Raw genomic sequence first — 23,518 nt, forward strand, 5'->3', positions numbered from 1 at the left:
CACAGACCATGGTAAAGGGAATTGGCAAACACTGTCTATTACAATGTTTTGTTGCAAATATCAATGTAACTAAATGTCAACTATTAACTTTCCCAAGCATTCACAAGTACCAGGGTCGCAATGAAGATGGTCCAAAATTCTTCAAGTATACAAACCCAGAGATTTTAGTGTCAGTTACAAGGTCTTAAATAAACTCTTCAGGAACAGGAAAACAGTTGCCATATAGATCTTCTCATCATACTTTTTTTTTTGGAAAAGCATCATACTCATAGAGAAGGCATGCAAACCTACAAACAGAATTCATGATGAAACCACTTTCATCAGCCTCGAGGGCATCCATGGGGAAATGCGATGTCCCAGCTTGTCAAAGGTTTTCAGGCAATGTCATAACTAAGAGTTTGAACACACAAGAAGACATGACTTAGCTGACACTATGTTGATCATTACTAACTGAACAGAGGAGATACAAGTAAATCTTAGTTATATCATTCTGATTACTTCAGCTCTAATTCTGTTTGTGATAAGGATTTAAGAAATGATCCTAAGCTCATTATCATGTTAAAAACAGCACTTTCTATCAAGGCAAATCTTGGAGAAATGCTTTGCCAGCTAATGGAAAAGCAGCTTACAGGGCTTGGATTATGAAATCAATGTGTACTTGGCCCTACAGAGTTTCTTCATTTCTAACATAAGTTTTCCATTAGCCCAGATTTTTTCCTAGTTGAGTCTTATTTGATTTTTATGGCCTGGGGTCTACTCACACATAAAATGGTAAATGGTGTAGTCTTGCTTTTGTCTGCTGAAATGTGAGATAAGGTATTGTGTGGTTGTTGGATGTTGAAATTATTTTGCCACAGTTTATGCCTTGTCGTGTAGTTAACAAACTTCACAAACAAGGTGGTTACACCCAGCGAACAGGTACCTGAAATGGATTGGGTTATGCATTCTTGTACGTGATAGAGAATATAAGTAAAGTAACACAAACTGAACTGTGTAGCTGTGTGAATGGCAGCCAGATCAAACCTGAAAGTGAGTAACTTCAATTCCCCCTGTTGCCCAGGAACAGGCCACTCATCTGTCCTGGTGGATTGGTGTTCAGATGGGTAATGATGGTTAGCTATGGTAACCACTAGTTGCCACAATACTCTGTAAGAAAATCTATTTTGACCAATGTCTGTGTTTTGTTTTTTCTTGAAAATGAAAGGACACAATGAAGAACTGATGAGTACCTGTCTGGCTGACTGACTGATTCCAGGGTTAATTAAACTCTATGGTTTGTGAGATGAACTGTTCATGGCAGATCCAACTTGCACTGTTGAAACCTTTAGGCAGAACAAACACGATGCGAAATCACATTTGAAATGGTAATCCCATGCCTACATACTCAAGTCTTTAAAGCTCAGTGTTTACAAGTATTGTGACACTGTATGGTTTCTCTCTCTGCTTCATCTTATCAATCACCTGTCTATTTATCAGGTCTAATCTTGCTTATGTCCTTAACTTTCAAAATGTTTGAATCTAGTAATTTTCCAACATCCCTCCAGTGAGAAAACAATCCTATCTGGAGACTGTTTAGCTCCCTTATGTGGAATCTTGTAGGATCTCCAGAAGCTGCAGCATTGAACAGGAAGGGCTTTCATTTGTTAACTCCTAGCTATAATCTCTTAGCTAAATCCATTGCTGCCTGGTGCAGACAGATTCTTGCCTGCACAAGTATTCTTCTCATTGCTCAGTCAGCATGAATTCAGGCAGTTTCATTTAAATAGTAGTGGGAAAGAGCAAAAAAGAGCTGTTCACACCAGACTCCACTGCAAATGACGACTTTTTCTACTGTCTGGCACTTGCCTGTACAAGCATTCATCTTTTATTCCACTGTCTCTGGTCTAACCTTCCACCTTGATGGCAAACATTAATCTTAGGACAACCACATTTCAGCTGAGGCAGATGCTCATTAATGAGCAGGCTGCTGTAAACCACACAGAAAGGAGAAAGGAAGGGGTTCCCACCGCAGCAGGGATCTGGCTCAGCTGGGGAAGGGCAGGTAACCAGGGTCTGACTAACTGCTTGTGCTCCACCCTGATTTGCATCTCTCAGGACCTCAGCTAATTTATTTAACACTGTAGTCCAGCACTCACTCTGACACGCAATGATCTGAGCTCAAGGCAGCAAAAAAAAGTGATTGCTCTTTCCCAGCTGAAATTAGTCATTTGGAATGGGATTCATCTTAGCCAATGTAAAAGTCTACATCTCAGCTGGCCTCTCTATAGACAATGAATAGATGGTTTTAGGATTATCTTCATCTCAGTGTCACATAGACACCTAAATTAGATCCTATGGATCATATCCTACACCATAGATATTTGAAGTGAAGGAAGATTAATCCTTGCTGGTGTAAGTACCATTTTCATATTTTGTTGCACCAATAACTTTAGCTATATGATAGTGTTTTATGATACACAGAATAACAATAACTAGGTCTACGTTACAGGTGTAAGACAGGACTTTCATGGAGACATCCTGTGGTTTTGAAGAGACTGTTTTCTTATGAACTGAGTAAAGAAAAGAGGGAACTGTGTGTAAGGCACAGGAGGGATGTCTGAACCCTCTCTGCAAAGTAAGCTATTTATCAGACTAAGAGGAGAAATAATTAAAGCACAGATTGTAACCTACAGCTCTGCAGTTCATCTTGCTTAGATCACGGCATCACTGTACTTGGTTCAGAGGTCTTTGTTGTTGCCAAACGGGGGGCAGCAGATGAGTGACTCCACAGTGAAGACATAACCATAATAAGTGAGATTTTTGCTGCTGTAACCACATCCCACTCCCCCCCCCCCCCCCCCCCTTTTTATTATCATATGTCTTGAATCATTTCCTTGTGGGGAACTTCAGCTACCAGTGCTAATTGTATTACACATAAGAACTGCCACTGTTGCCAACACAAAGGGGAACACATTCTTGTTTGTTAAAATACAAAGATTACCAGCTATATTTGAGTAGGACTACATTTAAAATTTATCTTGCTCACTATATAACAAAAGTGACCTAGTGCATATGTTTACCTTTAACATAAAGCTAAAACTAACACATTTGGAATCTCAAGCGATAGTTGTAATAATAAGGAGACAAGGCAGAAAAGCAGGGTAAAGTTAACCCTAATACCAGGATTAATAATAAAACACAGTTGTCACGTGCTGTTTACTTGTTTTAACATCTGGAAGGGTTTGGGGGAGTTAGAAGAGAGGCTTGTTTAATGTCTTATTTCCACTTTGCTTCTTCTGCACTCATGTACTTGGTTTACACAGTTCCTTGTTGGCTGAGTTATGTTTCTGAGAAACTTGATTTTCGAGACCATGCGGGGGCTGTGTCTAGCAGGAACTTCTCAAGACATTCTGCATCCTAATTCCCTTGCTCTCCTTCATCACGTGGCAAAGGACAATGTCCAGCAATAGTTAATCCAACATCACAGGTTATGTCTCCATAGCTTGCCTTTTGCCAAAGCAGCCCATTCTTAACACAAGACAAGCCTAAAGAAGGAAACAAATGTGTCCTAGCAAGCAGTGAGATGAATTCCTGACTGCAAAATTGGAAACAAAAAATGAAATATGAAAACAGAAACTTAAAATATATCTGACTCCAAAGTTCCTTTTTAGCTGTTCCAGTATCTTGGCTATGATGAGTGCAAAGGTCTGGCAATGTAATGCCTCTCCATCTCTCTTCCTTTATTTCCCCTTCTTTCTTCAAAGCCTGGCCTCACCTTGGAAAGCTTGCTGAGCTTACATTTTCTTTCTCACTGTAGTCTGAGATATAGTCTGCTCCTTCTCTCTCCCTTAGGCTGGTGCATACTGGCATTCAGTGTAAACGTATGAAGTGGATTTTTCCTCTCCGACCTGGAGCTTTTTCAGGAGAACCTGCCTGTTTTGGTCATAAGACACTGCCTTCATTCTGAATTCATAGTTCCTTTTTGTGACAACATTTTGGGGTTGTCCTAATATTTTGTAATTCATCTGTTAAATTGAAATTGTTCATTGTACATAGTCTCCATCATTAGAAATCTTTATGTCCCTTCTTCATGCCTTCTAGGAAATGTTTTAGCTAAGTCATCCCCCCTTCTGTTGTAAAGGACGGAATGAGATGAAGGAAAGGATGGGGGTGGGGTGGGGCGGAAGTAGAGGAGGTGGTGCATTTTTATTTTGTTTTCTCCCCATCACTTAAATGTTCTCTTTCACACCAGTGTCCAATCAATCCATTTTAAATAGCTAACACTACCGGGAAGCTGATCATCTGAGTTATCTCATTTATCCTAGTGTGTTTCTTTATGTGGGTGAAAGTTCACTAATCTAATGGGGTCAGATGAATTTTTTTGTGCTGTAGGAACTCTTCCTGCTAGAGGTCAAGGCTGTGTTTCCTTGCAAAAGCTTTCCCTTTCTTGTCATTTCATAAGCAATACTGTTACAGTATTAATTATAGTGAGAGAATGCAGAGCACAACTTGTCATTCATTCTCTCCCCTGCCAGTTTTACTGGACAAACCTTAAGATGGCTCATGACTTCTTTATTCCTCAGTTCAACCTAAGAGACATTTAAGCCAATAGAGCTAGTTTTCTAAGCCTGCTTATGACCTGCTTCTTCATGATTCCTGCAGCGTTGTCATGTTTAAGCTTGTGATGTGCTTTGAGACTCTGAAGAGTTAAAATTGGACAGACCATTCCTTAAATCATACATATGAATGATACATGCCAGAAAACATGGTTAATTCCTTCAAACTACTACTAACCATTAGTAAAAGGCATGTTTTGTTTTGTAATTCCTTTACAAATCTAACCATTTGAGAAGAAATCTCCTGGAGAAAAATCACTGTCAGACTGCATATTGTTTTTTCACCATGTATTTTTTTTTTCAATCTGAGGTATAATTTGTTGCTATTTTGATACTAAAGTCTCTAACATCTCAATCTTCTGAACTGCATTCTGTGAGAAGGAAGATCAGAAACAAATAGAAAGTTAAATGACATACCGTTAAATGACTGGAAAAGCCTTTTAGATCTTTTTTTGTTTGTTTGTTTGTGTTTTTTTTTTTTTTTTAATGGAGCTCTGAAAACAATAATGAAGAACTAGAGGCTTCCTGAAGGTGTAAAGGAAAGTTAGTGAATTTAGTGTGGGTTGCAGTGCATAGATGGATCACCAGAACTGTTATCACCAGTGATGGTTCAGTTCACCGTCACTGGCAATATTACAGCTAAGACAGCAAAAGATGTGATCCATTGGAAGAAATGAAAATACATTAATGAACTATAACTGACTTGAAATTAGACATAAAATCTGTGTGTGTATGTAAATGGTTTTATTCTTATAATCCTGTTTCTCTTGAGCAGGGAATTATTCTCTCTTTAATTGTCTTTATCTGTATTTGTACTGTTTGTTATGCCTGTGACATTGCAAAACTGAAAAAACTTCATTCCAAGTGTCATGCCTCCCTGGCATGACATAAGTTTATTGGTGGGATGGGAAAGCTAGTAGTAGATACACAGCTTTGCTTAGTGTGGTGTAGAAGTTTTCAGGCTGCTGAAATGATACATAACACCAGTAGCTACCAGGTCTGTCTAGCTGGAGACATGCAGTAGAGCTGCAGACAGATCCTTCAGCTAAGTACTTGAGTACAGAAACATCTTGGCGCTCCCACCTCTGCCAGAAGATCTGTACTCCTGCCTGAGGGTGCAGGACCAGGTTCAGGAGACAAAAAGCCTCTGGGAAGCAAAAGCTTGTGGACTGGAAGGGTTCTTTAGGTGAATCTACCTTAAGTAGGTTAGGAAGTTGGTTCGGGTGAGTGCAAGTGGTGGTACATGGTAGACAGATGAGGAGATTGGTGTAGGGGTACAGCTGGGTGGCCAGTGTGTTAAAAGCTCTACCATTTCCAGTGATTGTGTGGAAGAAGCAACTGAGAGAAGAATATGGAAATATCTCTCCTAGTGTCTGTGTGGGTTACAGCTAGAAGCTATTGCTCTCTCTTGTGGTGCTTCTTGTCACCAGTAGTGGTGTTCCTGGAGCACAGATTCATCTCACCTAATTCTAACATCTTTATGTCAGAATTATGTGAAAACCCATCATTTAATTTTATGGAGGGCTGGGTCCACTGTTTTCTTCAGTTTCTTTCTGGGGGGGTCACAGCTACAAGTTTTGCTTGTGTTTCGGATCCAAATAAACTCAAAATGAAATACAGTCAAAACCGCCAAATTTTATCTGGCTCCTTGTCAAAATCATGTGAGAATGTAAGGCATAAATCAGCCAAGGTTCACTCAAAACTATGCCTAAGGTTCACTCAGAGAGTCTAATGTTTTTATTAAACATGAAATCACGTGAGTTTTACATAAATTGGAGTAATGTAGACTATGTTCCTCATGGTTCCATAAACCTCATTTTAGCACCTCATTCATCATTTTGTCTGACAATTGGTCTCATTTGTGTTGTCCAGACTGAACCTAAAATTCCACTGAACATGGTGATAATTTGATTAAATCCTAAGAATTAGCTTCAGAGTTGGATCCACTGGGCCAGCTGAACAGAGGAGAATCTGTTTGACTGATTCCAGTTCCCTCTAGAAGCAAAGTACTACATCTCTCTCAGACTGGAATATTTAAGAAAAGCAAAACAAAAAAATCCACATGTCCTTTTTTCTTGCTTCCTCATACGTGTAGATCCTGTAGTTGTTGTAAGAGAGGAGTACCCAGAGGTTATATTTATTTATTTTTATTTATTATAATATTATTTATATTTATTTATCTGTTATCTGTTATGATGTAAGACACTTTTTGCTCTATGTAACTATATATATATATCTGTCTCAAATAGTAATTTCTCAGTCATACACCTAATTTGATTTTTGAGCATTTAGGCAGTAACATGCATATCTTCTGATAAGTTTCTAGCACACTGCTCCAAAACAGTGTGAGGCGGAAAGGAAGCACTGCCTGACAAGCTCATCATTTATGTTCTTTCTTGAGTCAATAGCAAGGGATAAGTAGAGTTGCCGAGTGCAACCTGTTCCATCCTAAAATACATGTCTCAAAGATGGGGAATTAATTGTCCTGTGTATGTGTGTGCCTCTGTGCATTTCCCTTCCTAGTGACTTCACAGGGAGTCACAATGACCAGCTTACACTACTTAATTTGAGGTGAATGATACTGTATAGATGCTTTAGGTCTAAATACCACCATTTACAGTTTTCCCTATCAGGAGAACTTATAACAGTACCCAAAGCTGTCTTTTAGCTAGTTCTAGAGTTTCAAGGACAATGTTGGTTAAAAGTCTGTTTTAAGACTTGTATTTATGTCCAGCCTATTTATAAGTTTTCAGAAATCCACACTGGAATAAAAAAAAAAAAAAGAGAGAGAGAGAAAATACTTACGGTTTTGATTATCTAGTATTGGGGGTGAAATAGTTATTTTCTCTACTGTTGTAATTTTTCCGTAATAAGTAGCTCAAATGCAGAAACACTGGAGTCACTGAGAACATTTAATATGATGACTGATTATTTAAAATATGCTGTGAAACACTTTGGGTTTAGAAACACTTATGCCCTGAAGACTATCATGAAGAATGGTTGCATTCCACAGCAAGAACAGTGTTTGGAAAGTTTAGCTCGCTCCAGCCTGCTCACAATGGTGATAAATTGCATGTACCGTACATGGTATGCATAGTTTTTATGCAGGTATTTTTGTTTTGGTTTGTTTTTTTACATCAAAAAGACCTCTTGCCCACTTTATTCCCTGCTAAGAATATGTAGATCCATTCCTTTGCTATTTCAGTCCCTAAAATACAAGTGGTACAACTGCTACATTACCTTTGCAATAAGGATGAAAATCCTGCAGATTTTCTGATATATTCTGTCCCTAAGTACCTTGCTCTGGAATGAAACAAGGAAAACTCCAGAATTACTTTGGCTGCAATGTTCATAGCGTTAACCCAGCTAGCTCCGTGCTGCCCTTTGCCTCTTCCACTGAGTGGAAAGAAGGAAGAAAAACGGGGTGACTGTGTACTCTTGGTAGGTCAGGTTGGAGCATCCAAACTCTTGCATTTACCAGGAAGTAGAACAAGGTGCAATTTCTTGCTGACCCCTTTTTCAGCAAAAACTGGTTACATTATTATTAGTTCTAAAGTAAAAACTTCTGCAATAGTGACCTTGACTGGAGCAGCTTCAGGGGTTACAGACACGAGCGAAAGACCACGTACTCCTCTCCCACCTTTTCCTCCTCCAACAATTCCTTTATTCAGAGGGAAGCAATGAAAGAGAAGAGCATGGCTGGGTCACCTATGCCACCCCATCTTCATCCTAAAGCCTGAACCTTTATTTGCTTATCTGTTTAGACATTGTTTTCCCTACTTATCAGTGCAGGGTTTTCAGGGAATCATTTATCCATAGTGACTCCGTTCTTAGGTTACCTCTAAAGCAGTACACAGACCAGGGCCACAGTGTGAACCCAGGTATGGCAGGGTTGAACCTTGACACATTTTTCATGCAGACTGGCTGACACTAACCTACACTCTAGCTGTGGCATGGTCAGGAGATAATGTGGGCTGGGTATTTATCTCAATATGATGGTTTGGAGGCAAAGGGGTAAAGAGACTTTAACTACATAAACGTAATATATGCACAGGAGGTGACAATGGATTTGGGCCATTTTATTTACTAACATGGATATAGTTGAAGTGTTTTATACAAAACATGCATTTACCTTGCATAACAGTGAAAGAATCCATAAGGGTACAAACAGATACAAGGTTTTTATAGATGCACACAACCTAACTTCTCAGAAACTAAAATGTTTCATTACAAATTTACCGGCATGAACAAAAAAAGGTTTCCACAGAAATATGTCGAAATTCTTGAATCACTGTTTATTTCCTTGCCAGGCAGAAGCAAAACTTTAGGAAGCATGGGATGCAATAATTCTGGCCATGTAAAATAAGTGTTGCAAAACTGAAGATGCTGCAAATGATTCCCTAGAACTTTGTTCCGTGTTATGCATTTTGTCTGAAATTTTTCAACAAAGAGAAACTCTGATTTCTCTCAGAGCTTACACAACAGGAAATAATGTAGTAAAAGGGTTTAGTTTTGTTCTGTTTTTCATGCCCCAAAAGTGCACTGACCTAACTGCATTTTATCTTAGGAACGTAGTCAGAGAACATCTTTTCATATTCATGTGCAACTTATTCAAAAGGTTCATCTACTTAATTTTTTATTCTTTTCTCAAACCAAAAGTATGGGAACTGTGCAAAACTATATGCAAAGCAGAGACTTTGTCAGAAGCAATTTCATGTTAGATCTGTTTTGTTTCCTTTTGCCGCCACTAAAGCTATTAACACTTAATAATACAACATAATTCACTGATTCCCCTAGGCAAGGAAAGATTGTAGGCACAAATATGTTGTGCACGCATATGCGTGTGTGTGCTTGAAAGGAGGATCTCCAACCTCAGAAATGAAGCTCTCAACAATCAATTTAAAAGAGAAAAGGGATCTTTCTCCTCCACACTTTAGGAAGACAGTACTTCATTTGAAAGGGATTGCTTGTTTACCTTTTGAAGATGTTTCATTGTCTCGAATCTGGCTGCAGGGATTTCTGAGCAGCAGAGAGTAGGGCTTGTCACAGTCTCTTTTCCCACCCTCCCTCTCCTCAAAACTTGCAGAATGGCCAGATTTTCTTGGTGTTAAGGTTTCTGAAACTCCTATTATCCCTATATATCACAAGGTGAAGCTCACACATAAAACCCAAGGTTGTGAGTTCCACTCAACTGCAGAACACCTGGAAATTTCAAAAGCTGCAAGACACAGTGTTATGGAGTGTAGTGCTGTCCTACCCACTGCCTTTTTTGCAGGAAAAATCCACCAAGCAAACAAAATCAGAATCTCCACAAATTAGGTTTGTTTTGCCTTCTGCATATCCAATATGAAAAAACCCAAACCACCACATAGCTGCTTAGTAAAATAAAGTTCTGAAGAACTTAGCTCAAAAAACAGCAGCAAAGTGTGCTTAGTTTACTGTAAGGAGTTCATAAATTCTTTTCTGTACAGCACTTTTTGTGTGATATCAACACCTTTCACAGACACAAACCTGTAGCAATGCTGACTTGTGCAGTTTGAAGCAAACTAATCCGTAATTGCGATGTGGCTAAGAACATGGTTATTTGCCAAGCAACTGTCACTGGAAAGACCACCACAGACTACATGTAGAATAAAGCATTGCTCAGCATCAGTAAGATTATAACAGCCTGGTCCTTAAATGAACCCATGTGAAAAAAATAATAAAAATATTTGGAGTGAACAGACTCTAATTCTGCATGCTTGATCAACAAACAGTCTTGACTGTCACCCTTGTAATTTGTAAATGAATCAGAATTAATTTATAACTCAAGGTTACATGCTATTTGTTTTTTCAGAGCGCTTGATGAAGTGGGTTATGGTGGGACATAACATATACACTGTTTAAATCAGTCTGTACAGAATGCAACTGAAGAACTAAAGCCAAATTCAAATCAACTGAGTCTGAAGTAGGATTAAGCCTGTAATATGCTTTTTAGGAAGAGCAGTTTGAATGCTAAACACAAGCACAGGCTCTCTGTGGCTCTGACTTAGTAAGTAGGCATAGACTCATTCTAAGTATTTGGAGATGGGTGGGTTTCACTTTAGCTCGCTAATTCTTATACACGCTTCAGCTAGATAAAAAATGGTATTTAATAAGCCTTAGCAATGATATCAGGAAAAAAAACCACACCAACTATCTACGGCCAAAAATCCTTCAAAACTTAACAAAGTAAAATAACACGTTGTGTATTATACTGCGTTATTTATTTATTTTGTTAGTTTGATTGGCTAATACAAACCCCTCATAGATAAGGTGATTACAAAACAGGAATAGCAGCCAGAGTCCTGGCACAAACCACTAAAATCCTTCACCTCACTTTCTTCAAGGTCAGCATCATTCCCAAGCCAAATTTCATAAAAAGGATATACTACTTGAAAACAGAGCAATGAGAAAGGGGTCACCGGAGACTTAAAGTCTGGCAACCAAATTCTGGGAAATTCTTTTGAAAAAGTGACTACACTGGAAGGTGAAAGAGGCCTTCTTGAGCTTTAAAGGGGACCTGCGTCATGGACACTATGTACTTATCACAGAAAAGCAGTTGTTCTATCAGTCAAATGTTTTTTAAAATTCAGAAATTACAAGTGGACCTTGATCTTCATTTGTATAAAAAAAACCAAAAACAAACCACAGAAATAAACAAGCAAAACCCAAAACCACCCTACTTTTTGCATTATCTAAGTTATTATCTGTGTATTTTTAGCTGGTCATATTAAAAATGTGCATGAACCATGACCCTGACCATGAATGTGATACTGAAATCGGAAAACTCCTTTTCCCTTTCAAATCGCCTCTGCCCCAGACAAAAAGCAGTTTGTAACTTTTTGGAATGATTAGGGTAATATTGACATTGTGGCACCGTAGCATGCACAAAAATGCATTCTATAGTATTAGCTGTAACAATCCTTATAGCTTACTTCATTCTAATAGCAAATATATTGTCTTGTTCTCCTAGAATGCCCCTTACCTGAAATTGTGTGGTCTTGGAACTCTCTTTTCAATCAAGAAAATAAGTTCTGCATTTTTCTATCTGGTCATGAGGATATCTAGCCACATAAATATTCTTTGCTGATTATCATTCCTAAAAAATTAAAAGGGAATAATCTGTTGTGTAGTTTATTGTCTTCAAGACATACCTAAACTGCCTTAAAAACAGTAAAAAATGTGAAATGTTTATTACAATAAAATATTTGCCATTTTGACAATGAATGAGCATTTACAGCAAATAATACTAATATTATAACTAAACAGCAATGTTACATCTTCAATCTAAATAGAATAAAAAATGAGAATGAATGTTTGTGTCCAACTACCTATGTAATTTTTATGCTGCATAATACCGAAAATTACCCTGGTTGTGATTTGACCTTGTCATAATTTGATTTCGAAGGCTGATTATCTCTGTACCCTGCAGCTGGAAGGAAATGTCTTCCAGCTCTTAGAAGTCACTCTGCATACTAGGCAAAGCTGCCTGCTTGCAGTTTTTATTTCTGGAAGGGTGGCAATCAGTGGAGTGACAGAAAGAAATGCTCACTGACTGAATACTGCTTGTATTTCTCACTTAAAACTGTCTGATTTTCCTTATGCTGAATTTTATTACCTCATTCATTTATTCACAGAAAGTTAAATTATATCAAAGAATTGATGACAGATTCTCCAGTCATAAAAGTAACTCTTATCTGAGAACAAATAATGGCAAACTGGAAGAAGTGGGAAAGGATTTCATTTAGTGATATACATTAGTTCTCAAATATCTGACTTCAGACTTTGATTTCATCAAACAAAATTATGTTAACCCAGTTCAACCACCTTTTCTTCCTTTTCAGGAAATTGTAAGGATTATTGAAAACTGAAATTTGATGAAAGGTAATATACAAGAAATACATGGTATTAAAGATTCAGTAGAATATGTTGTATCTTACAAGTCCTATGCTAGGAACTGGCTTAATGTTCTATTTTCAGATGCCACTTCTCTTCATTTTTTTAAAGCTTTTATGCCCATTCTTACCTCACGTGCAGAAGTAGAAAGAACATTCTTCTTGTAAAAAAAGGTAAGAACAGATTGCACTCAATAAATTTTGCATATTAATTTCCTGCTAAGATTAGTTTCAAATGTAAATTTAAAGGGTTTTATAAATTTGATTCAGAAGGCAAAGCTAAAGTAAAAATCATTATAGACATTAAATACCATTTTAATTATTAAGTTGAAATTAATGATCTCAGAGTTGTAATTTGAACACAGTATCGAGGTACACTTGAGAAAAAGTACATGGTATGCCAAGGATTGTTTTTCTCCTGAATAACATTTAAAAGGAAGCATTGCCCGCCATTTTTCATACGATTTTGCTTTTTTCCTATCCAAGCAAGATAGAAAGTGACTGATGGGCTAGCGCAAGGAATTCAGAATGTCTCCTTTACATTCACAGATGCATAAAAACATCCTGCTTTTCACTCTGCTTCAATAAGGCTTTTCCACAGTAAGTTGTGAAATTAAAAGTGGTTTTGTGGCCTGCGTCTGAAGCAGATAAGTTCCCAGAAAGAAAAGGAGGGATCAGAGATTTATTCTCTGCCAAAGCACAGTTTCCCTTCCACTTCTTTCCTTACCTCATTTAGACTGGTCCTTAGCAGGCAGAAGAGTGCAGTTTTCTCATCCATCACCTTCTCAGAAGCCTGTAGGCAGCATCTTTTGCCTGAACTGTGACAACACACCTGCAATGAACAACTCCATGGCTAAAATTGCATCCTGACCTCGCTAGAGTTGCAGAGTAGTAGAAATGTAAATACTTAGTCCAAAATTCTACCAGTCAAGTACAAAGATCAAGATATCTATTTCCCACTGATTGCAAATGAGTTGTCTAAATACCATCTTAAATCTGAGCTGTGAAGACCATAGGTAAAAAATTGTGCTGCTTTTTGCTGTAATTCACGTGAAGACTATTGTCTTGTAAAAAGCAGCTCCTTCTTCACTGCATAGCTCAGTCTCTGATTAATTTTAGCTCAATAAAAGTAGTGACATAGTCTTCTTTACAATACATATTTCTTACTCTACATATGGTTCTTTTGTGTGTGTGTGTACATGTGTGCGCGTATGTGTATAACCATCTTATTCCACCTGAAACTTGTTAGAATTAATACATGCAACATAACCCTGTCCATCACTTGAAATTAATGAAGATTTGCTAAACTAAATCTATCTACTTCCAGGGACAGACTATTGGAGTAAATTCTCCACTGGTGTCCAATAGGGAATATGCCAGCAAGAACTTGGCCATAGTCACCATATAAAGAACACCAAATGAACATGTGCTACTGAAAGTGAGTAATGATCAAAAAATCAGACCTAAACCTCCTAATGGATATTAAATACTTTGACTCTGGCACTTAACCAAGATGACTATGAGATAGAATGCCAACTATTAAAATAAAAGCATTACTTTTACATCACATTTATTACCCTTTCATATTTTTGTGAGTGCTGTTGCCATCTTTCTGATCTGTCATGATAACTTTTTTCTGGCTCTTCCTCTATTTCTGTTGGTCCAAGGGGCTCATTCAATACCCACCAGTGGGGGGCGGGGGGGGGGGGGGGGGGGCGGGAATCTTTCCATGACTTCAGCGAACTCTGGATCAGATCTCACAATTTCTTAAACTTCCACATCCTTTGAGACCCCAGCTCTCACATTTTGCCTTAGACAATATTGTCTTCACAAATGGGTGGTTTTTTACTATGTAAATCAGTCTTTTCTTCTTGTTGACAAAAGTGATGCCAGCCCCATTATTTATATCACATTTAGCAAACCCACAGGAGTTAAGCAAATCTGGAACTCTCCAGGAGATTGACTGCCTTGATGAGTGTAGCATAAGTCACCCAGGCTGAGGCCATTCACTCAGATATTTCCATGTGTAAATATTAAGTTACAATATACTGTAATGGAACTAACAGTGCATGCCCCAAGTCAGGTGCAATGAATGAGCTCAGGTTCAGTACCAATAGTTACACCCATGCATCACCCTTTGCTTTCAAAGGGATGTGGATTATCTCAGATATTTAGACCAAGTTCTCTGTAATTTCACATCCTTGGGACATCATTGTCATCTTTTCCTGTAGTCTAGCTCTTACTCTGCAGGTGAAATTGCTCCCAGCCTGTAATTACTTGCCTCCACCTCTGCCACAGAAGGGATGAGACACACCAGTTGCAGGAGCATGTCTGTTACTGCTATAATGGCTGACTCTAAGCTTAAAAACAGATCTGCCCTCTGTTAATGGTCCTCTTTTCAGTTTGGAAGACTATTACCCAAACATGTGGTTGCATTTTGTGGTTTTGGACCCTGAGAGAAGGGGGAAGGTGAGACAAATTATTTAGTACATGAAGCACCTTACAAAGTTTTGTTTCACATGGGTCACTTGTTCCTGTGGATTGTCTTGGGACAGAATATGCAGAACTTCTGTGCCATCACTTAATAAACACTAGTGCAGAGAGATTTTATGATTTTCATACTACTTACCCATCTTATAAAGGAGAAAAGATGGTGATATTTCTTCCACCTTCCTCAGTAGAGTATCAAATGATTCTTTAATCTGGCCAAAACGGAAAGGGCATTATACCTTAAATCATAGCCTTTTCGGAATTCTCCACTAAAATAGCAAAGCATTTCCTAATGCAAAATAATCAACCAACCTGCACAGGAGCCATTTCTCTGCTTCAAATCCCCTGATTTTTTATTTTTTATTTTTTTAAATGTACACAGAGGCACTAGGCTTTGTCTAAAAAACTTCGAAACTTTCATTGTGGAAAGAAATACTTTTTGCATTATAAATATGTATACCAAACTTCTGAAACTTCTTTATGCCTCATTCATCTAATTTGATGTTGCCCTCTAGTAAGTTACAATCATTATTTTGCCTGCACTCTTTGGTTCAGTCATCATTCATCAAATCTCAGACTAAAAGGAGTTTTTACAGCTGGGTCATAAACCAAATCAATGGAAATGTTGATGCAGCAATAACTATATCAATCCTAACAGGTGTCTCTATAATAACCCTTGTAAAAGAAACACCTCTATGCAGCTCACCAGCAGGCTCCAAGGAGTGTGCTAAAGTAGGGAGCAGGAAATAATGAGTAATTATGGTTTTCACTAACCAGAAAGATAGGTTCTTTCAATTTCTGTCCATTAAAAGCCGCACATGTAAGCATTATGGTAATATAGATCTCAGCTGCACACTTCCAGTAAACTCATGATGAAATATTAAAAACTAACCCAAACGAGAAATTGCTAATCTCCCAATTACCTTACTCATTATATGCAACCCCATGAGCTCTGCCACATATTCACATGCAGGTGTCCACTTAAGGTATTTTTAGCAAGGAAAATGGTGTCTGTTGGAGAGAAAAAATATGACGCTGGCCTGCTGTATTTATTGTTTAAGTCACATTTTAGCAAATGTCTTCGCATTTTGTGTTGGAAGCTGAAGGTGTCAATTCCCTGGAGAGCTGACCAGGAGCCCACTGCAGGGAGCACCACCACAGCCCTGGAGGTGCCTCAGTGAGCTGTCAACAGGAGCTCTTTGGGGGCACACTCCTATTACACAGAGGCACACTGTTCAATAAAACTGGTATTCTGATGCTAGTTGCTTTCTAACTTTTTCATACTGGAGATTTCTTTTCAGTATCTTTGTTGTCTCTCTGATTAGCTCTGCCCAGTGCAACTCTGTCTACGTCACATGACAGACCCTTTGCAACTTCTGTCCTTGTCACTAAATTTGCCTGCATCCCTGCAGAGCAGTAGCATCCTCCACAGGCTTTGGATGACTGTATGCTTGTGTATGCTAGAAGTATATGTAAAATCAAAGCCACTGATCTCCCCCAGGAAAAGCTGAATCACCTCCAATGGTGATCAGTCAAGCTTTTTATTAACTTTTGTATCCCTCACAATGGGCTAAAAAGTATGATTAATTCAATTTTTAATGACACAATAATCAGCAGCAAAAAGAAGAACTGTAAGCAATATGCAGAACACCTGCTCCTTGTCAAAACTCAGGAATCTTTGTACAAGAGAACTTAAGGATGCAGTCACATTTCTCTATTTCTTAAACTGTTTCTGTCTAGCACACAATACAGCAGTTTAGCTGAATCTCCAGAAAGTAATTTTGCCTGTAAAATGTTAGACAAATTACTTGTGAAACACTGAGAACACTAATGTACTGTCAGTTTGGCACTGTTTTTAAGGAGCCTGCACATCCCTTTGAACACTATGCTTGACAGGATTGGGATGGGGCACCATGGCCCTTCCTCGAAGGCCACATACCAGACATCTCCCAAAGCTTCTGAGCAGACAAAAGCCCTTGTTCCTTGTTGCAGTCTCCTCTGTTGTGCCTCTCAGTGGCAGGTCAGTGGGACTCATAAGCAACATCACACTTGTTTACTTCTGTTGATCCTTCATTCATTTTGAGAGGGAAAAGAGCGATAAGGAAGGAAGTGCCTACAAAAGGCCACACTGGGTAGGAAACACTTTTTCTCTCCCACATCTCACTCCATTGTAAGGGACAGCCAATATTTGCTCCTTATTTGGGAAAGTTTACAGTTCTGATACCTTTAAAGATATTGTCCCACGTTCTGCAATGTTTCTGAAGAGCATCATGTAGAAGTCCCCTTGTGTAGATTAATATGATATTGCACAATAGGTTTAGAAACTGAACACATTAAAATGTTTGAAGCAAACTGAATTAAATCTTCCCATCAGAGACTCCTGGAGAGCTGGAGTCTTTCCTGGTAGGATGCCTGGGAGGGAAAGAAGAGTAAGGGAGGAGACAAGAAGTGCAGCACAATAAGTTGCTAGAGAGTCTGTTGGGAGCTATTAAACTAGGATGAAAACATGGACTTCCAGAGGGGCAGAAAGGAATACAGCTCCTCCTCCTCCATGAAAACCAGAGGGAAAGCTGTTTCTTACTACTTTGGGTATACTCCAACACAAGTCCCCTTCTGGCCTTATTAGCACAGCTAGAGCTCCCTCTTCTGATTCACTCACTCCGTTTCGGGCTGTGGACCTTAACACTCACATGAGCAATGGCAGGACACATGCTGTCGGGCGCCCAGCTGGGGCCTCTACTACTGATCTGGTATGTTCCATATCCTGTCTGTCAGCATCAGACTGTGATTTACAGGGATATAAAATCAAGGGATACAAAACTTTGAGCAGTGTATAGGCAGTTCGATTCAATGGGTTTCTGTAGACATGCTCCAAATACTTGTACAACAGGCTAGAACCAGAGGTAGAAGTATCACCTCCAGGGGGAACCTACCATTTGGAGGCCGTCACCCACCAAGGCTGCCTCAGGGTAACAAGAGTTTGCCATGTGACTCTCTTCTAATCCCTGCACAACTTGGTGTTTCCTTGCTCACCTCTTTTATCAAAAAGCTACAAAGAAATGTGTGTAAAGTTCTTCACTGTTCCTTAATATCAGCAAGATCCTACACAAATTCCAGAACAGAGTAATTTGGCAGCCTCACGCAACTAAAAGTATTATTTTTTTTTCTTACAGAAAAAAAAAATAAGTACCACTTGTCATTCATATGTTTTACCATCTTGACATTATACAACCCAGAGAAAAGACTAGCAATTCCCTTTTTGTGCTGCCAGCATTGGTTTGCCTTTGATTTCCACTTTGCTATGCCTAAATGTGCAAGTCCTGTTCAGAGAGACCAGATAAAAAGATGTGGAGCATGCAGAGTCTGTTCTTCACCATTTCTTTGGAGGGTAAAATCAAAGTAGGGAGTCTGACGCTTCTTAATAAGCCACTATGTTTTCAAGGAATGCTCACGTAGAATTAGCTCAGTCTCTTTCAAATAAAAAAATAATACTAAGGGGGAAACATTCTCCACTGTTTAATCCCCTCTAATACAGCAACTGAAATCTAGCCAAGTGTCACGTGTACAGTGGCTCAGTATATTCAAAATGTATATGAAGTCAGCAAAACACAGAATTGCAGAGTTTCTATTGTGAAAAAAGCAGACCTGACCTTTGGACAGAATAAACATTGCTTTCTCACCCAGGTGCATCAAACCAGCTTTATATTTTATTATGTGCTTTGCTTCGCTTTTCTTTTCTGATTTCTTTTTTTTTTCTTAATCACTATTTTTAAATTTTTCCCGATCATCTAAAACCTGGGGGAATAATCCTAATGATCATAATCCTTCCCCTGCAACCCTCCCTTTCTTTTTTTAGCGTGTTGGCAGCCCTGATCAATGTTGATTCATTGAAGGCAACAGAATCTGCAAACTCTTCGGTAACACTAGACAAGCTGCTACTACAAGCAGCTGCAGTTGCAGTTCGCATCTCACTAGGGGTTTTTCAGAAAACCCACCCACAACACACAAGGGGAATTCTCCTGGAAAAGCTGCAGGTGCTATGGATATTTTCATTTAATATTCATTCTTGCAATTCAGCACATTTGTAATCCATGTGGTAAACTGTTACTTACATTTCTCCCAACAGACCACAACCAGATGTCGAAAATAAGAAGTCCAGTGGAGATATCGCTTCTTCTCCTCTTCATTGTACATTTCAATGGTCTTAAAACAAATCTGCTTTCTCAGGACAAAGAAATTTGCTTTTGTATTTAAACACACTTTTGTTGACATTAAGCAATAATAAATGTATCTAGAAATGAAAAGCCTCACATAGATTATGATGTACTTTGATTGGATGAGTATTCTTTGCTATATTAGAGAAAATTTACTCTTTTTACTCTGCAACACCATCATATTGTTAACTAAATGACCAAAAAAGGATCACAGTGGAATACTACATGAATTCATAGACTGTCTTCTGTGTATGTCACAGTTTTTCCAGAAGGCTGGATTTTTGCAGTGTCAAGAGGTTAGAATTCCCGTACCTGTCCATTTGTTTTGTTTGTTTGTAAGCATTTCTATTATTTCTACACTCTTCACCATAGTGCTTGTGTATTCTGAAAGCATGCCAGAGTTACTAATTTTTTGATACTGAAAAGTAATAATATTACAGATTTCTGCAGAATTGCATGTAAATATACACCAGAGATTGGTTGGGGTTTTTTGTTTGTTTGTTTGAAGACAAAAGAAAACCAAAGCGTTTTTATCTGAAACAGTTCTACAAAAAATCCACCTTACTATGCATCAGTGGCAGTAAAGGATCTGCTGTTCACTTTGTTTTCCTGGGCTCTGCTCATTCCCACCGTCTTTAGGTATATTCCAGCAGTACCTGAAATAAAGTCAAAGCTTTCCCTAATAACTCCTCCACAAGAGATTCAGGACTGGGAGGAATATCACCTAAAGCTTCAGGTACAAAACTGTTTACATTTTAATAAAATTTTAGGGTAAAAATGTTATTCAGCAAATGAATGTCCACAGCCTCCTGGCTTACGCAAGTATCTCCGAACTCACCAACAGTGACAGGACAGTAACCTCAGGTACAGGTAAGAAAAGAGATGGCTCTTCCCTTGGATGCCTTTAAATTATGAACAGGTTTAAATATTTTTCTTGGCATTGAACCAACTCTTGTTTTTCATACTGAATATTTTCCTGATCCTAAAGGCCCTAGAAGGGAGCAGATTTCCATACGGCTACAGGATATGTAGTTATATTAAAGGAGATAACTGTTGTCCTAACAAACTTTCAATCTAAGTTCAATCTCATTGAACAAAGTCATATTCTTTTCCTGACAGTTTTGAGTCAGAAAAAGACCAGCATCTTTACTGAATATTCTGGAGAAGACAGTCTGAATGAATATAAAAATCTGGTGAATGAGGACACCACTGTGATGCGTTTAATTGGTTTATTAGGGCCCCCAAAAGTAGTTTCTTTAGCATCTGTCTCTCCAAAGTCAGGAATTCCAGCATAAACTTAGGTCATGATTAGATTAGTGACCTCATCCCAGTCTCATGTTGCAGACATTGGCCATGACCTCCAGTTTCAGGGCACATGGGGTGAAATCCTAGCTATGCTGAAGACAGAGGGGCCCAGACTGGCTTTCTCCTCACATTCTCGAGCCCTTCAGTCTTTGCAGCTGTGCTGCAGAATGGCTGCAGAACCCAAAGGGTGAGTTGACTGTCCTTCCTACAAAGTAAAAATGTTCCTGTGGAAAGGGTTTACTTCTTTTTAGCGGGGGGAGGAGGAGGAAGGGGGAAAAGGTGAGAAGAATTAAAGCATTTCTAAAAGATTGCTTGAAAATGTTTGGAAGAAAAAGATGCTTGCCTCAGAGAAGACTGTATGTAAGAACAATGGACCCACTGTACAGGGTACCAAGGAAAATCCTAGAAGCAAGCAGCTACCAAAGATGTACTAGTAATAACACCAGTAAGTATACAGCAAAAGCTTGAAATCAGGTCGTGCCAGGGCTACTGATACTCCTTCATGAGAACTACATTGATTCATATGTTGAGGTGGTAGAAAGATGAAAAACCTCAAGGGCCTAAAGCACTGCTTTTTCCATGTGCATTACCATTACTGAAACACCTGAGCTAAATAACCTATGTTAAGCTGCTGTAAAAAAATTCAATAGCTCTCATTATAGCACAGAATTTCTCATTTCCTACTTGTGGTGAGATGCCGGTTGCACCCTGGGTTGCTGTCTGGAGCGTGTAATGACAGTGGTTCAGGCCCCATTAAAGGTATTCTCTTTTTACAATGCCAACAAGGTAGTGGCAGTAAAAAGGGGGTGGGTGGGGGTGAGGGCGAGGCGGGAATCAAATGCATAACAATATTCGTGAATGAGAAGCATATGTGCTGACAGAGGAATGCGTTCTGCAGGGAGTTGCAGAGAGTTAGTTAAATCCGGATGGTCTACAGGGTTCAGAGATGTGACAAGAAATAAGGAAGGCAAGTGGGAGGGTGACAGGAGACAGCAGCACAAAATAAAGTTGATATAAAGATGGGTGTATTTCCATGTGGCTATTACAGCAAGAACATTTGCCAGCATTTTCAAGAGAAAACAAATGTGAAAAGGTAATTGCAAAACACTTTCTAGACCCTGGACTCCATGGAACTACGTCAGGGGATAAGCATTCAAAAGCGCTTAATTTACATTCCATTTTCAAAAATTGTGTATAACAGTTAAGATGTTATCTATTACTATGTTTCAGTGCCTAAATCTGTTCTGAAAATGTAAATTCAATGTCAGGTCATTTAAACTCGTTGAATATTTTATTTTGACACCTTTGCCTTTAATTAAACCAAGCCCGTGATCATCCCACTAATCATGTAAATACTAATTGAATAGTGGAATAATGTTACTGAAAATAATAAAGGACTATTTATTCCAGCAATATCAGCCATAGCTGTGGAATGTAAGATTAATTGCTTTCATCTAGATAGTAACAGATAATCTCTTTTTAAAAAATCGTAGAATGACCATATATAGACCATATGACTGATCAAGATGATATCTGAAGACGTTGTCTTAGATTCTTTCATTTTTGTGGTCATGAAAAATGAAGACTCAGAGCAACACTGGAAACAAAAAAGTAAGAACCCAAGGTGTTGTTTTAAAGTACTGCGTAGCTAGACTTTCTGGTTCTGAATGCAGATAAATAAAGTGAGGAAGAGTTCACAGAAATGGTATTTCAAAGAAATCTGAAATCTAGTTAAATATATACCTGGATACTTCATATCATATGTAAGACAATAGTAAATGCTAATATTTTAGTTAGCTCAGATAAAAAGTTTGTGGAAATCTTACCAGTGCCTTCACATTTTGCCTCCAGTCCACACTTTTAAGTTTTCCTTACTTGGTTTTTTTCTACTTTTTTTTTTCTCCTGCTGCCTTTACAATGCAACTGGCTCCCCAATCTCAGTTTTTCATTCATGAACCCAGAGCAAGCCTTTTTCAAAACAAAACCTCAGATAACACACACTCAGAATTCTCCAGTTCCTTGTTCCATTTTATCCAAAGGATGTTCATGTCCTCTTGGTAAAATATTACAGTGATAACATCTGCTTGGCAGTCCTTGCTTTCAGTTACCAGTACAAGACTTTGGACTGAAAAGTTTTCAGGCTGTTTATCTTTATTTTAGTATTTTTCAGTTTTTAGTTTTCTTGGTGAAGTTTGTAATTTATTCAGTCTAGTAAGTATACTGTATACACACTGGAGGAACTGAGGAGTCTTCTGTCTTTGTAGAAATTCAGCAGGCAGTCTAAAAGCATCTATAAAATGCTCCTTTTGATTTTCTGCTGCACTTTCCTCTTTTCTAAGGTTCTTCTTCAACGCAAAATATACCTCAAAAGATTAAATTTCTGGCCTTCTAAAACTAGCACTAGAATTTGTCATTTAATTTTCCATGTACAATGCCACTGACTTCTCCTGTCATGGCACTCAAAAGCAAAAGCTTAATGATTTACAGTACATTTAAAGACCTTTGTTCCTGTGGGAATTTTGACAGAATAGTTCATCAACACTTCTTGGATCTTCATGCTTTTTACATTTCCCTTGCTTAGTGATGCTGGAAATAAACTTAGATGTCAGCCCTTTGCCCATAATGACAAGGGAATCGGACAAGTTCATCACAAATAAAATTTCAATAGTTTTTGTCTTAGATTTTTTTAAAAAAAAACATTACTTATTTTGGATCCTAGGAAATTCCCAGCACATCTGGGAAAAAAATTAGTTCTTAATTTTCAAATCTCTATATTATCCAGAACATGTATGGGTGTCCAAAATTACTCCAGTGAAATACCACATGGATAGAGCTTTCAGAAACTGAACGGATCACATCTGAGAGGGTTTGATTTCAAGGGTATTGAGAACTTTGCAGCTGAAGCCAAAAGATATGATTCATATCAGATAAAGTATGGACTGCTGCTGCAAATGTGAGCCTTAGGGATACCTAATATTGCTTATGAGAAGATGAGATT

General features: G+C 38.4%; 1 long non-coding RNA gene across 2 annotated transcripts in view; it reads left to right on the forward strand.

Moving 5' to 3' along the window:
* The first annotated feature begins 9,209 nt into the window (after nucleotides 1–9,209).
* LOC308064855 overlaps nucleotides 9,210–23,518 on the forward strand; it is a 49,081-nt gene continuing 34,772 nt past the window's right edge. The window contains exon 1 of one of the 2 annotated variants that reach the window (XR_013928570.1): nucleotides 9,210–20,718. This is a non-coding gene — a long non-coding RNA (uncharacterized lncRNA). The remainder of the gene's footprint in view (nucleotides 20,719–23,518) is intronic. The other variant, XR_013928571.1, reaches the window with a different exon arrangement.

This window comes from Falco punctatus (genome assembly GCF_963210335.1).
Source record: "Falco punctatus genome assembly, chromosome: 5".
Lineage (NCBI taxonomy): Eukaryota > Metazoa > Chordata > Aves > Falconiformes > Falconidae > Falco > Falco punctatus.